Raw genomic sequence first — 16069 nt, forward strand, 5'->3', positions numbered from 1 at the left:
CTTTGTATTTAAGCTTCTTAATGGTCTGATTGTATGCCCCGACCTTCTCGGTAGAATTAGCTTCAATGTCCCCTCAAGACTCTTGAGACGAAACCGACTATTTGCTTTGCCTTTTCACAGTACCAACTATGCCACTCACTCCCCTATCGAAAAAGCCTTAAATATTATCAACCATGAGGATATTGAAGTTGTGGGCATTGGCTTGTCTAGTTTTAGGAATCAAATTAGAGAGATTGTGTAAACTAAAAGTATTTGTATTTTAGCTATTTTAAGTTATGGTTAGGTGTAACTATTGAACTTTGTAATATTTTTTTTTGTAATGGGGTTGATCCCGTCTATTAAATAAATAAATAAATAGATGTATGATGAAAAAATAATACAAAAATTTTGACAACCTTTTCTAATCTGTTTAAAATTAGGGTAGTTCAGTGCTAACAAAATTCTTTTAAACATTTTTAGATTAATTCTAATTTATATAATGTCCGTTATAATAAATTATTGTATATTATGTATATCATTTTAAGTAATTTTTTTTTTTCAGGAAAATTAAATAATAAATGTATTAAAGAAAAACATTGTTTTATTTCCATTTGTCCAATTGGTGATATGTCGTACACTATTGTTATTACACTGCCGTAGATTATTGCAGTAAATGAACTCATTTAGATATGTAAAATAAAGCTGAAAAGTTTTATTTTTGTTCAGATCAATATCTGATACCTAATCAAAAAGGCCCCTTTCTCTATGAGTAACCTTTTTGAGTAGGCGTTTGCTTTAGATATTACGATTAAATGATAAGATTGTCAGATTAAATGAAATTTGATTTCCCGCCCTAATTTGGCCACGCCTTTCACCATTTTGATTGGTCCAATTAGGCACGTCAAACTGTCAAGTTAGTTACAACAGTTTTTGTTGCCAAGTGAGAGAACGCTAGCTGATTTGTTAGAAGAATTTCTATCAGTTTGTATGTAACCACCACTTCTCTATATATTTGTGTTCTGTGCTATATACTAGATGTGAGCATTTATTAAAGGAACGAGCCAGTTAGTTTAGTGTTTTTTTAGATCAATCCAATGTTAGTATCTCCTATCCATCCATTAGGTTCAACGCAACAATCCTCCTACACAAAAAGCATTATCCTGCCGCATATTATACAGGTACGCAGAGGAGTCCTTCCTGCTGCAGCATCATCATCCGTATAGCGCATCCCTGCTACGGCCTTTTCTAAATTCGCTCTTCGCGCTCAGGTCAGAGCCAGGAGCTTCGCTTCATCACGCTCCTGCCGAATATTCTGCCGCAGCAGTCCTGAGACGACGGCCGTAGCAGGAAGCGGGAGAGAAAATAACATGACGGACACGACGCATTTATAAACGACGGCGGCGTCGACACGTGCTTTCGCGTCCACGCGACCGACGGATTCTTCACGTCTTGCAGGTGGTTTTTTCGCCCGACTTGATTGACTTTCGGATTGAATTTTTTTTTAATTGAATTTTAGTACTTAATATTGATTGGCGTGTTATTGTTAATATGTTGAGAGACGAAAAAACAATTAAGAGATTTGGTAATAAGGGAGTTAATTGGTGCGGGCTGCACGGACGGGATTTCTTGTGACATCTTAGGAAAGGTGATAATAAAAGGTTAGTTAATTAATTTTACTATTTAAAACGTTTATTGGTTCAGTATACTGTATTAGTCATTTAATATGAACATTTTTAACGTATTTGATAACGTGTCCTTCAAAATGATCTCAATACCCTCCCATTACTTAAATTCCCTATCTAGTTGGCATATGTCTTTCACTTTGAATTTGGCATCAACCAAGACATCCTGAATGTATGCAAACCTGGTCCCCTCCCCCTTATTTAATTTTTTTCCAAAATGGTATCTATTTTATTATTTTCTTGTATAACTGATTTAATTTCAAATATTAACATTTTAAAGTACTTAATATTACCTTTAAAATTACATATGACAATATAATCACTTAACTGAATAATGCTATCAAGTTGGCGTATGTCCGCCATTTCGAATTTGGCAATCACGTATGCAGAAATGGCCTCCCACCCCCCTTATTCTATTTTCTTTCAAGATGGCGTTCAGCCGCCATTTTTTTGTCATGAAATTACTTAGAAATAACTTTTAAACGTTTTTCTAACTTGTATGCAAGTTATAAAAAAATCAATAAATAAATAATGGCTTTATTTGTACTTTTCAATAGTGTACATAGGCGAAGTCTAGCCAAAGGCTAATCTACTTAACCCGTTTAAAAAATGTAAGCAAAATTATTTTAGATAGCACAACAGAAAGAAAAATATTAACATTTATAATGGTAACACTAATAGTAATATAAAAATAAACAGATATACCCCCATTGGTCCATAAAAATCAAAAATGATAAAATAAGAAATACCCACTGACAATTAAGCTATTCTGTTTTGATAAAAAATGCAGCTTTAGATTTTTCTTGAAACCTCTACTGAATTTTTTTTTATAGGATTGTAAATTGCCACAGCATTATACAGAAAACTACGACGAAAGAAGGCTGTTTGATATGTAGAAATTGACTTATTTATAAATCTTAGATTTGCTTCATGTAAATTTTTCCGAAAACTATGTTTTTTGTAGAGGTAGGGAGGAGTAGACGACGCTAGCAGTCTATGCACAAAAATCGCCAATTGCAAAGAGAATAGACTTTCCACGCGCAGCCAACCAAGTTCACATAGCCTTGCAGAGACTCTATCATACTTTCTCTGTCCATAAATAAATCTGCAGCATAGATTTTGCACAAAAGTGATTTTGTCTATACATGGAAAATAAACAATATTGCAGTAATTCATAATAGGTAATACTCCAGACTTACACAGTTTTTTCCATACTTTAAAATTTTGCATACAATGGCTTTAAAGAATAGTATAACTTTTTAATGACATTAGAAACGTGTAATTTAAAGCGCAATTCATCATCCAAATGCAATCCAAGATTTTTTGCACATTTAACCATACTTAGCTGATTACCTCCCAGAAAAAGCTTTAAACCGTCCAATGCAAATCTTTTTTTGTTCTTAGAAGTAAAGCACATAACACAACACTTTGAAGGATTGAGCTTTAAATTATTTTGAGAGGAAGAGAAGGAAATTCTACAAAGATCGTTTATTTTATTTGATGCCTCTAATACAGATTCAGCTTTAAAAGAATAATAAATTTGCATATCATCTGCGAACCCCTGGATCTGGCAGTATTTTACTTTAATATTTAACAACTTTAAGTTATGCAACAGTTTTCTTATATCTTATCTGAATAATTTTATTTTAGTACAGTAAATTTGGCAATCTTGATATCCATGACTGTCCAGGTGTAGCCCGTTATTTAAAGTAATATGCAAATGGGTCTTGTCAACTTGTAAGCTCGGCGATTTTGCAACATTTTGAAATTTGTGTAGAAAATCGACGTTGAAGAGAATTTGATTAAGAATAGAGTATTTGCGGATCATTCACATAGGACGATTATTTGATGAAAATTACATTTTCAATTTTTCGATATATGGAACCGCAGTTGCTAAATTGTATATATTTTCTATAATAAATATAATTACTCTACTAAAAACTAATAAAAGAAATAAACACGCCTAAAAAGTGTATCCTATAAACGAATAGAAAATATAAACACATCTAAATTTATCTGCCAAACTTATAGCAGTGTTTTCACATTATAATAGCAAAAGGGTTTCACTATTTATACACATGGTAATACCCAGCGTTAAAAAATTCAAAACATTCTGTCGAGCTTCGTAGTCTCCATATTTTTCAAAATTTAGAGTTTCTATTCATATGATATCATTAGGTATAAAAAGTACATAGAGTGTTTGTAAATGTAGAGCACATGCAGGGTCGTAAGCCCTGCGCTCGACGTTTTTGTGGGAACCTTTTTGGTTGAAGCACATATTCGGGTGTAGCTTCATAATAAAAGTGGACTGTATGTTTTAAGGATGCGGTGAAGTCGGGAGAAAATACACTACATGGTTCGAGAAACTTTCTATTATTTTAATGAGTAGCATTAAAATTATTTGCTTTAAAATTAAAATTTGAGAAAACATGAAGTATCCGTCAGTCAAAGATGCACTAACTGAAAATTACATGTCGCGCGCTTAACCCACGATTATTTTTCAAAATGTCATTGTCACACGGCGTTTTATTATAGGCGTGCATGCGTATTACACAAGTTCAATATATTATTATATTTAAAATGTTACATACAATATCTATACAATTAAAATGTTGTTAGATTTGTTTCCAACAGTCTTAACTCAAAACAATTTATCCCAGCCCAATTCAACCCAATACCTTATAAATGTGAAGAATTTATATTAACTCAATCCAATCCAACCCAAACATCCCTATAGAAAGGGATAAAAAAATCTGTAATCAACTTGTATAGCAACGCTGTTACTTCAGAACAGTACGTGAAACGATGGAACGGAACTTTTTTTATATTACTTACGAAAAAATATATTTACTTTAGAGTTAGATTTAAATAAAATATCCCATGTTTCATATTAGTTTTAATTCGGGCCGAAATCTAAAAATGAACAAACCAATAATAAATGATGGGCGTCTTAGGTATGTTTTTATACGAAAATAACGGACTTAGATACAAAAAAGGTAAAAACAGTTTTTTTAAATATTATATAAACAATTTCCTGTTTTCAGTTATTTTTTATGCATAATTTCATTAAAATGAAATCTTTATAATTAATAATTAATTAAACATATTTTTTTCCAAACTTACAAAATGCCTAATTGCAACAATCTAAAACTGACAGATGAAATCCCAAGCCTGGCCACCCGATTATTATATCGTATATTACTACGTATACCGATATTTATATCGTACATAGGTAATGTGAACCTAACATGATTTTTTCCTTTTTTTATTTTCTTAGAGAAAATACTATTCATCCACCACTTTTTTCTTGCTTAAAATAGTCCATACTTAAAAATGCTAAAAATTGTAGATACCTAGAGTCGACTTGAACCCAAATTTTAATTTCAAATTTACGCATCTTATATTAGGTATGACCCTCACGTAGTTTTTCATAACCGTTTTAACATGAATTTCTTTGCAACGGTGAGCGTAAAATGATTGACAACTGGCGAGAAAACAGTTACAGTTCTCGCATAGATATGGGCTATTTAATAATTTATCTGTATGAAATATCTTTTATGAATTCAAAGAATTTTCTTAATGAAGAAAATAACACCTTGTAATGAGGTGTATGTCCTAAAACAGAAGCTGTTATAGTTTTAGACTTCTACACGTATAATTTAATCAGATCGAACAGCATATTAAATGAAATTAGCCGGCGAAGTGTACATTTTTGTATCCCTGCAATAAAAATATTATGAAACGACATTTTTAGTAAAACAATTAAAAATATATTTAACAATGATATTGACGTTTTCCATTTCACACATTTTTACATTTGACAGCGCGAATGGTGGAAACCCATACGACCGTATGAGTTATATTTACGGAAGCAAATACTGTATTACCATATGGCATATACAGAGTAATTCATTAAAAATGGGCAATCTCTGAACTGGAGATACTATACATCAAAATATGGCGATTGAGCTTAACATATCTTATACAAATGTTGCAGCTTTACAAAATACAGGGTATTTAAAGCTGGAATTTTAATTTGAAATTTCTTAATAATTTTGTGATTTTGAGCAGTATCGTCTTGAAAATTGGCGACTTTATGTGTTTTGACATGAAAATTACGAATTTTGTGGTGAATTTAGCACTATTTATACAAGGCGTTAGTTACACCTTGTTACTTCGGTATATTACAACATATCTTTTTTGCCTAATGAGTTATGGCTAAAACGACTAGAAAATCTAAAAGGCAGTTCAATTTTGAATAAAAAAGGTACTCTTGTTTATTTTATGTAACTCTATCGGTTTTTAAGTTATTTGTATTTTAAACACTTAGGGTCAAAAAGTCCTAAGCCACCGTTATTACATTGGCTTAATAGGAATTTATTCTTTTAAATTACTACTATGGTGAGTAACAACAAATAACAATCAGTACCAATATTAAAAGAAAACTTCAAAGTAAATGCTCAAAATGCCCACCTTCTACTTCAATACAGTTTATAAGGCGGCTCCTTAAATATCTGTGAATATTAAATAACATTTGTCGATTATTTTTGATATTAGCAGCTTTTTGAATTTTCTGTCATAATTCTTGGATGGAATTAATTGTATCTTTGCAAACCATATCCTTCATCTGTGACCATATTGAGAAGTCTAGAGGGCTTAAGTCTGGACCTCTAAGTGGCCAAACAAATTCACTGCCACGCCCAATATACCAGTGAGGAAAATGTTCATTCAGGTATCGCCGTAGTGGCAGAGAAAAATGTGGAGGCGCCCCTTCTTGCATAAACCACATATTCTGCCTTATAGCTAGTGGTACATCTTCTAGTAGTGAGTTTAACTGTTGTTCAAGGAAGTTTAAATAGAGGGGCCCGTTTAGATTAGGAAGAAGTTCAAAAGGACCAATAAAAAACCAGATATCACACCACACCAAATATTTACCTGCAATTTATGCTAAAAATCTCGTTCGTTTAGAGCATGTGGAGTCCCACAAATGATTGTTTTTCAACTAAAAACACCTCGTCTCGTTAACGTCGCCTTATCGGTGAAAAGAAGGTCATTAAGAAATTTCTGGTTTTCGGATTGTTTATCTAGCATAAATTGAGCAAACTGTAGGCGAACTGGTAAATTTTGAGGTAGCAAATTTTGAACAGGAGTATATGGACGGAGATTCTCTTTCTTTAAAATTCTCCAGATAGACGATTGGCTTATTCCTGTTGCCGTACTTAACCGACGAGTACTGAGATCTAGTTTTTCTGAAATACGAGCTAAAACCTTTTCTTCATCATCGACGTTGATATTTTTTGGAGCAACATTTAAGGTTCTAAGACGAAAATACACTGTTTCGCCTAGACGCCAGACGGATATAAAAACATCTGAACAATTTGTGATTGGGTTGTCTTCGATTTGGGTAAAATTCTAAATACCTTCTGGCTGCACCAAATCCACTATAATTTGACTGAGCAAAAAAAGAAATCATATCACGCAGTCATTTCACTGTTGAAATACGTGGGATTTTCTTATTTTAGAATTTTTACTACAAATAATACTTTCTTACTTAGTGACAGTAAATTTGTCATATAATTTCTTTACATGAAAAACTGATAAGTGCCGACACAAGCCTACGATACGATGACACAAGACAAGATTTTTTACGCTGAATGATAGTTACATGAAATAAAGAAGAGTACCTTTTTTATTTAAAATTAAACTGCCTTTTAGATTTTCTAGTCGTTTTAGCCATACCTGATTAGACAAAAAGTATATATTAATATATTCTAATTTGCCTAATATAAATAATGCTAAATTCACCACAAAATTCGTGTCAAAACACATAAATTCGCCAATTTTCAAGACGATGCTGCTTAAAATCACAAAATTATTACGAAATTTCCAATTAAAATTCCAACTTTAAATACTCTGTATCTCGTAAACGTGCAACATTTGTATAAGACATGTTAAGCTCAATCCGTCATATTTTGGTGTGTAGTATCTCCAGTTCAGAGATTGCCTATTCTTAATGAATCACCCTGTATGTCACTTTGAATTTTTGGTTTTACCTGGCACTATTAAGTGATATAGGTATTTATAGGACCTAATTAACTGCTGGATCGAAACTAAATATTGTTCCGATTTTTGGAAGATATCTATAGGAATTCTTATTAGAAAGGAAATCCTAAGTGTCTAAATGATGTACACCTTATAAGGATAGAAAATTATAAGCATTACTCTTCATTTTTTACATTTCTTGTAAATATTTTGACGAATCCATATGTCCCGATTACAATTTATAATAAACTATTTTATGGAAAAGAAACCCATTCAAGAAACTTACGTCACTTAAATCTTTTAACACTCCCGTAACACAAAACAGCCTTGTCTCATCGCCGTTTGTCTATAATGGTGTAAAATTTGGTAACCTTATTCCTGTGGAATTTTTATTTGTCAGTTCAGCCTAATTTAAAACTTTTAATAAGCCTTCCTTAATAAAACATGAATTATTAGTATAAATGTAAACCTAATATACATTAGTTTCTTTGCCCTATGCATGGTGGATACAAGTTTGACAATAAAGTGTAATAGATCGTTGTTTCTCATAATACTAGTAGAAAACTTTTTTATACCAAGTTTCATTCCAAAATCTGAAATGCTTCTTAAGCACATGGGAAAATAGAAAATAAAATTATACGCTGTATCTCGCAAACAATCAACTTTTGAATAAAGGTATGTTTAGGTCAATTAACATATTTTGATCTGTAGTATTTCCAGTAGTCAATAGTGACTTCAATCATTATTTTTTTGCTGGTAATTGGCTCCTTATTTATTGACTGTGTGGATATTTACTCATGGATGGATGTCATCTCAATCATGGACTCATGGTGGATATTTTTGGCTTAATGTATGGTTGAATAGAATCGTATATGCCTAGACTTCGCCATATAACATACCCTGCTTAATTACTTTTTTAAAAATATATTTATATTGCATATTTAATAAAGGATTTATTTATTTATTTATTTATTACTTGACGTAAATGAAAATTTTACATGCTAATTTATTTAATATTAATATCTGAAAAAATGTTAAACTGGTAATCTTGGATCACATTGCGGTGGACATTGCCTCAGCTAAAATGACAAGTGACAGAAATGACAGATTAACAGAATAAATAAATATATAAAACAAAGCGTCTATTTACAGTTATTAAAGCTAGTTTGCTGAGTATTTATTATTTTTAATTAGATATATTGCTGGCTTTTCACGTCTTAAAGTCAATAATGACGCTCCTTGCGGGAACTCTGGCAACCAATTGCTGCGTTGCCATGTATATCTTCACTGCTTGATTCTTTTTTTATTCTTTGCAGTATTAAATGAACTTTTATATTATTAATGTATAATCGATCCGCACATAACCAAATATGCATATACAAAATACTAATTTTATCCGAAAAATTGTTGAACAACTTTTGGTAACGTCGAACCGTATATTGGAAATTGCCACATCTGAGAGCAATGATAAGTGACATTAATGACAGAATAAATAAATAAAATATGCGGCCTATTTAAAATTATAATATATATATAAGGTTTCTGGAGTAACTTTTTTATCCTTTCCAGTTATTTTAGTTTTGGTATATCAATTCTCGTTGTACAGTATATACACTTTTTAAAAAATTATTAATTTTTGAAGTGAACACCTTAAGTTACATCTTTTTTGCTTAATAAATATTTAAAAAAAAATGTGTATTTTTTATTGTAGTAACTTTTTATTTGTTACTTCCAAGTAAAAAATGGTAAGTTTTTATACTTTGTTTTCAATAAATTTCATGGTAAAATGCAACAGGATTAAAAGTTTTTAGATCTAATAAACAGAGAGATAATGAAATAGAATTCCTTATTAACAAAAAAAAAGAAACATTTTTGTGTAAATTAAAATAACGCATACAACGCGTCTTACATCCATTTCAGTCGGAGTGCATCCGACCAAAATCATTTTTTGGCAACCACGTATAGCGGAGAGCCATGAATAACTTAATAACCCCCGGCAAATCAGCGACGTGAATACAAAATTTCATTTTTTTTCTGCCATGTTTTCACTTCTATGATTTCTGTCGGGGTACAAACGCTCCATGAATAATTACCAGTTATCCGAAGCGAATATTTTTTTACGCAGAAAGAATCCTAATTTCGTATAGTAAAATAGTGTCGAAGGTGAGGAATAAAATGTCACAGCGGTAATTAGCATTATTTCGTGATTAGAATGATAAATAAAATCGATTTTTTTGCGATATTATTGTTTAAATATTTAGTTGAGTCGTTGACATGCATCACGTATACACTAATACAACCTACAAAAAGTATATAGAATTAGTACCCGTGTACTATCCGTTATTTTTCATTTATATTAGTTACTTGCGTCATTTAGTTAACCAACTCCACACTAATACTATCCAATTCAATGTAATTTAACATCTTTAAATTTTTACCTTGAAAAAGCTGAAAAATTAGTTCAACCTCCCTGATAAAATTTTTTTCAACTGTGTTGAAGAAATAAGAAAAAACTGTTACTCCCTAAGAAATTAATTAAGTATCCTGTAAAATAAAAAATGACTTTAACTGTAAGAAAAAATGAGAAATAAGTTTAAATGTCCAAAAGAAATGAAAAATCACTTCTGATTCAATCTGAAAAAAATAATAAATGTTTTGAACTGCCTGGACAAAATGACGAACAACTTAAACTAACTTGAGGAATTAGCTAAAATGCTTTAAAAAAATAGTAACTATTTTAATAAAAAATATAAAACTTTGGGAAATTAGTTCAAATGCCTGTGTGACCTAGTTGGAACAAATAAAAAACAACTTTGCCTACCTTTAAAAAAGAAGAAATTAGTTCAACTGCTTAAACAATGAGTAACTATTTTAACTTAAATTTGGACTAAAAAATAAATATTTTTGACTGCCTTATAAAAATAATAAACCAGTTAAACTGCCTAAAAAAATTGCTTTAGAAAAAAAAAATAGTTCAACTAAAAAAATTAAATATAATATTCGAAATAATAAGAAACTAGTTCTAATTAGTTCCAACTGCTTTAAAAAATTACTAATTTAACTCTTCTAAAAAAATGAACTCTATGGCCGCTTTAAAGAAAATAAGAAACTACTTTTTGACTGTTTTTTGACAAAAGAAATGAAAAGTTTGTTCAACTAACCAAAAAAAAATAAAAATTATTTTAACTGTATGAAAAAATTATAGACAGTTTTAATTATTGCTTTGGAAAAAGGAAAATTAGTTCAACAAGCCTGAAAAAAATAAGAAATTAACTTCAACAGCTTCAACTGCATTAGAAAATTGAGAAATGAGTTCAACTTCTTCTTCTTTTCCGCACGCTTCTTAGCGCTGGGCAATATAAAGTTTTTTTTCCCTCAAATTTTTCCCATTAGTATAATTTTTAATAATTGTATCCCAATTCATTTTTGGTGGTGTCATTTCTTCTTTTTCTTTTATAATAGAAAAACCTGTGTGAATAACTTAATTGATTATTATTTGTCATATATCAATTAATTTTTTTAATATATTTATTATCAACTTAAAAATTAAAAGCGTTCAGTTTGCTCTTACTAAAATTATCCTTATAAATTCCTTAAACAGAGGGCTTATAGAGGCAAAAGGAAAAGACACTTACAGTGACTTCTTCTCGAGATTATTGGAAACCTGTAGATAGCTCTGATGCCAGATGTCGCTGGTTCTTTTTTTGGATTGCGCTACTAGTGTTGAAACACTCAGAAATTTTCTCTGACGTTGAAGCTGCTTTTGGAGTACAAATTACCGACTGCACCAATTATAAATGTTATGTGACACTATGACTTTTAAAAAAGTAAGTTTATTTAAAAAGTACAACTGATGGAGTGACAGAGTGACAGGACGGTCTTATACTAATATCTCACAATAATCTTATATGATTTTAAACCTAAGGATTTGTATAGTAAAAACATATTGATATTGTCAACCACGTTGTGAAAATTCAGCAGTTCTTACGACGTGCATCGAAAATATTTTCTAGAACTATAAAAATCTCTTAAGGAAGTGGGAGTTTTTGGGAAAGTTTATGTAGATCCCATGTTAAGTACCCGAAAATTGAATATTGTGTGTATTATTACTTTTTATAAAATTTACATCGTGTAAAAAGTTAATAAAGGCAATGTTGATCGGCGACTATAATTTTATGAAGATATGAGTTAACGAATTATAAAGGATGAACATTTTCTATTCAACACTTGCTTTTCCGTCGAATATTCCTTTTTCTTAAATAGCGTAGATATTGGTTCGATTCTAAACCCTATATCCTAGAACTTATCATGAAGTACATACACAGCAGCCACAAAATTTAAATGTGTAGGCTGGTATTTGTGGCGATCATTTAGTTCAACCTTTTTTGCCCTCCTAGAAATTTGATAGGTAAAATGTATTTGGAATTACTGAAAAACGTTATAGATCCTGAATTAACTGCCATAATTGAAAGTCAAAATGATCAGCGGTACATAGTGAATAGATTGATGTTCCAATACGATGGTACCTCAAAACATTATGCATTACGTGTTCGATAATATTTAGACCAGATCTTTTCGGATCGATGAATTGATAGAATAGGTGCCATTGAAGGGCCTCCAAGATCGCCAGATTTATCACCTTTGAATTTCTTTTTGTGGAGTCACTTAAAAAGCAAAATCTATGCTGCTTGGCTAACATTATTAGAAGATTTACGGAAACGAATTGTGAATGAGTGCCTTTAAATTACTCCTCAAATATCGCAAAATGTGCGACATCGTTTTGAGCAAAATCTTTATTACTGCATGGAGAGTCATAGTCGCTATTTCCAATATTTACTTGCCTGACGGGTTAGTTCATTCTTCATCTATAAACTACTTACCTGCCAAATGTATTGATCTCCACTAATGATGGTGTATTAACTTTTTAAAATACTGAATTGAAGGAATATTACATCATTATAAAAGGAATTGAAAGACCTTTAAAATAAGATATCACTTGACCTTCCTTTCCATTTCAGATTTTAGGGAGCCACCTTGGGGCACTATTGGGCCCAGGGGCACGTATTAATGCGACTTTTTACCAAACTTCTGTGCCCCTCGGAAACAAAATCGACAGGTCTGAGCGAAAAAAAAAATGAACTGCCAGTAAATGCCTGTGTTTCGTTTTCGATGCGCCATCCTATGCATACAATTTACAATTATCGCTTAAATACCTAATAATTATTAAATTGTAATAAACATTACAATTTTTTTTAAAGCAGATATTTAAAGTTGTCTTCGTTTCTCATTTCTTCCAGGCAGTTGAAGCCAGTCTTAATTTTAATCGGTTCTTTATTTTTTTTTCATCAAGCCTTTTTGATATTGCTTTAAAGTAGTTGAACTCATTTTGAGGCAGAAAAGTTGTTATTATCTATTTTTGTATCACATACTAATTTCTGACTTTTTCAAGGTAGTTAAATTTTCTTCTCATTTCTTTCAGACAGTTAAACTCATTGGTCAATTTTCGAATGTTTTTTATTGAAGTTTTTTCTAATTTTTTTAGGATTGTTGATTTAATTTTTCATTTTCTAATGCAAAAATTAAAGCTATTAATCATTATTTTAATACAGTTGAAATAATTTTTCCTGTTAGTTGAACTCATTTTTCAGTTCTCTCAAGCAGGACAAAAGCCAAAAATTACAATCTTGATGCACTTAGCATTACTGAAAAACGTAACTAACTAAGGGATGATTTAAGCAATAGAAAAGACAGAACAAGCAATAGAATAGAACAGACAGCATACCTGATGAGGAGAATATAGAGCAACAATGGTATAATATCAAAGTAAACATACAAAATGCTAGAGAGATGATCCTTGGGTACAAAACGAGGAAGAGTAGATGACCAATGAGATTCTGGATATGATGGAGGAAAGGAGACAAGCAAAGGGTAATACATTGAAATATAATGAAATTCATTGAAACAGTCGTCGACGAATTAGAGAGGCCAAGGACACATGGTGATCTATACATGTATATATGTGTATAACAACATATGATGAAGCAGAAAATTTGCATGAAAAACAAACATGACATGAAAATTATAGTTTTCACTTGTTACAACAAAATAGTAAAAGAGATAACCAACTTTTAAAAAAACAACTACCTCAAAAATCACTAAAAATAACCAGATCATAATAAAGACTCCCAGGACATACATAATGTTTGGAAAACATACATACAAACCCTGTTCGAAGATGCACGAACCTTAACATCTAGCAAGTGCCGAAATAAAGTCACGGCAGCATCGATACTAGACATGACATATGCACCCTCAGCACAAAAAAAAAGCGAGAGGTCTTACATCCAGCTGCTTATACAGAAAGGCTATAAATCAACGAAGATATGCAAGAGGAATAAAAAGTAAATGATATGCCCATCAATAATTTAACATACGTTGAAAATACGAGGATCTTAGCAGATAATACTGAATAAGCCATCGTAAACGCAAAAGGAAGGAGTTTAGCCTTAATATGAACATAAAAAAGTAAACTAATGATAGTGAGCAGACAACCCCACGACAACGCAGAACTCTATATCGCCAATAACCAGGTCGAGAGGGTGAATTAGTTTAAATACTTGGGCATAACACTGAATGACAAATGGGACAATGACGAATTAGGCCATTATGGCTCCGCCTTCGAATGGTGAAGAGTTACATATTATACTATTATATGGAATAGAAACCTAATCACTAAAAGTAAAATCCCTACAAGTATAGAAACCTTTAAAATGTGGATTCCAAAAAGACTATTTAATATTTCCTGGATAGAATATGTAAGAAATAATCAAGTTTTACAGAGAACAAACACTTACCGACAACTGCTAAACATCAGAAAATAACTAAATCCTACATGGGACATATTCTCCAAAATGCTAGGTACAATCTTTTTAGATCTAAAGTAAATAATATTAAACCATATGATGGTGATTGTAATATTGTAACTAACTAAATTTATTAATCGTTAAAGTTTTCTAGATGATAAGTAATTGCTTTTACTAAAATTTTTTCTGAACGTAATACAAACTAATCTGATGTACCCATTAAAGTATACTTTAACCTTTAAATCAATAAATCATCAAAACTAATAAATTGAAGTACATGCATTTTACATCTGTAAAATTTGGGTATTTTAAAATTAAACTTACGTGAGTGTATTGATAATGCAATTCATGCAGCGAGCTCCACCATCTATACAGCAAGATATTGAGAGTACCATGAAACAAAAATGTTTACGATTGACTGTACTGACCCATCTAATAAAGATTAAGTTTACTCACCGGGGAACCTCGGTCCCCTTGATTCAGTCATGCCAACAACCATCAATATAGTTACTTCATGTTTGCTAATAATTTACATATATATTTTCTTTCTCCGATGACTAGCTAGTGTCCCTTAAAATAGTTAAGGCTACCCCAGACGCTCCACTGCCGCTAAGCAGTAAGCATCTCAACACTCGGAAACTAAGATAACATATACCGAGATGTTAGAATCCAAATGTGTCAATCCAGAAGACAAGTGAGGGCCCTCTATAACTCACAAGACCAAGTCGAAGGAACTGCGCGCTCAGAGGAGATCCCTGTCGATTGCTACACAATCGACCACAACTTGGTAATACCTCGCTAAACAGCGACAAACTCTGGTATACCATAAAACTCTAGCCATGGACTTATACAACAACAATATAAAATATTACTCAAATGTCGACATGATTAACATGTGCATAAAACAAATACAACCATTCTTATATCCACCTAGTGGACAAACCACACCTGGTAAACTATGACCACTCTATATACATGGCTCGTTATAAGCCGAAGTGCTAGCACTCACTGCCTCTTTTACTTTTTTTGGGTCTCTCTCAATTTCTGCTTATATTATTATTTATGTTTAGGGTATAGATTTTCAAGGATGGAAGATAATTCTTGGGCGGTGACACTTTTAAACGAATACAGGGTGTTTATAAAATTTTATACATCATTATAAAGGAAATTGGAAGACCTTTAAAATAAGGTATCATTTAACTCCTCTTTCTATTTAAGATTTTAGGGGTGATGTGTCACACTTGTGTCTCCCTCGAAAACAAAATCGACGAGTCTGAGCGTTTTTTCCAAAAAAAAAACTAGATTGCCAGTAAATGCCTCTCTTTCGTTTTCGATGCGCCACCCTGTAATACAAAATCAAAGACTTAATAATTAATTAATAATAAGAAATAATTGTGAGAAAAAATAAACAAATAATTGTAGATTAACAGAGATAATTGTATGACAAAAGTGTGAGTTTATTATTTTTCAACCATGAATCAATTATCTCGAAATCATATTATC

The 16069-nt window shown here is 31.4% G+C and overlaps 1 protein-coding gene across 2 annotated transcripts in view; it reads left to right on the top strand.

The window, feature by feature from the left end:
- The first annotated feature begins 1223 nt into the window (after window positions 1-1223).
- Window positions 1224-16069, top strand: part of LOC126737473 (monocarboxylate transporter 2-like) — a 670913-nt gene continuing 656067 nt past the window's right edge. Inside the window, exons 1-2 of one of the 2 annotated variants that reach the window (XM_050442388.1) lie at window positions 1224-1434; window positions 1496-1637. The gene's annotated coding sequence lies outside the window, so the exon portion shown is untranslated. Of the gene's footprint in view, window positions 1638-16069 lie in introns of both variants that reach the window. The other variant, XM_050442387.1, reaches the window with a different exon arrangement.

Source organism: Anthonomus grandis, chromosome 6 (assembly GCF_022605725.1).
Source record: "Anthonomus grandis grandis chromosome 6, icAntGran1.3, whole genome shotgun sequence".
Classification (NCBI taxonomy): domain Eukaryota; kingdom Metazoa; phylum Arthropoda; class Insecta; order Coleoptera; family Curculionidae; genus Anthonomus; species Anthonomus grandis.